Source organism: Aphanomyces invadans (genome assembly GCF_000520115.1).
Source record: "Aphanomyces invadans strain NJM9701 unplaced genomic scaffold supercont1.45, whole genome shotgun sequence".
NCBI classification, from domain to species: Eukaryota; Oomycota; class Saprolegniomycetes; order Saprolegniales; family Verrucalvaceae; genus Aphanomyces; species Aphanomyces invadans.
The window spans coordinates 301,941-303,030 of NW_008580190.1; positions in this window are offsets into that span (position 1 = coordinate 301,941).

A 1,090-nucleotide genomic window follows, 5' to 3' on the forward strand; every position below is an offset into this window, starting at 1 on the left:
CGGCGGCATGTTCCGATTCATCGTGGTCGTCGTGGGCATGCGCAGCTGCTGCAAACACGAGCAGTGTCGCGGCGACGAGGTGATGGGGTTGTTGAGGCATTGGGTGTGATTGAGTAGAAATGACCCGGCGGGGGCTCTCCACATGAGGAATTCGATGGCGGCAGCTATGACGTGACATGAAACAGCACAATGCCATTGGGTGGCATAGACGCCGTCGGGTCGACGGCGGCTGCCATGGTCAACTACTAACGAGCCGCCGCCGGACAAATCCGCTGTGTAGGAACAAATCGGCGCTGGATGAAAGTGTCCACCGAAGGGGGCGCTGGCCCTCTCTCACTTCGTTGTGTTGGCCCTCGTCAGTCGAATCGTGGGGCCAGGGCCCTCTCTCGGGGGAAATTTTCAATGGGCAGGCAACGACAGCGTCACCCTCGCTGCGCTGTTGACGATATCGTGTCCAACGCGTTCCGAATGTCCCGAATCGCGATGTGCACGCTGTCCAGATCACAGTCGTGTACGTGGTCGGGGGGCTCCACGTCCATGAAATCTCTTTTGAAGTCGTCACCATCGTTGGCATCCAAGTCGACGTCGGTCCGGCGCGCTCTGTGGGTGTTTTTTCATCCCCTTGAGCCTGTCCTGGTTGAAAGAGTGCTGCTAGTGTATACCCCTCCCCCCGTCGAATCCGCCACGACGTGAGTTTTGCTCGTCTACCCGTCAAATCATTGCCACACTCCCTGACGTGCGAGAGAACCCTGCGCGCCTCCCTTCTAGACCGCCAACAATGCCACCCCGAGCCCACCACGCCGCACGGGCGATGCGATAGCTACGGTATGGTTCCCTACCTGATATGTAAGCCAGAGGCGCAGTGCATGCCTTGAGCATGGCTGGATTGGATGGTTGTGACAAGTTTATCCGACGGAGGTGCCGTGACTGTTCCTCGTTGACTTGCGGCCAAGTACGGCGCAGACATTGACCCGACGGCTGCGAGTCTCCGCCGCATGTAAGCACCACGACCGCGTCTGTCCATTATTGAATCCTCCTCGCACGAGCATGGCTCGGCGTGTAGCTCAAGTGCTTTCGTTGTCAGCTCTCG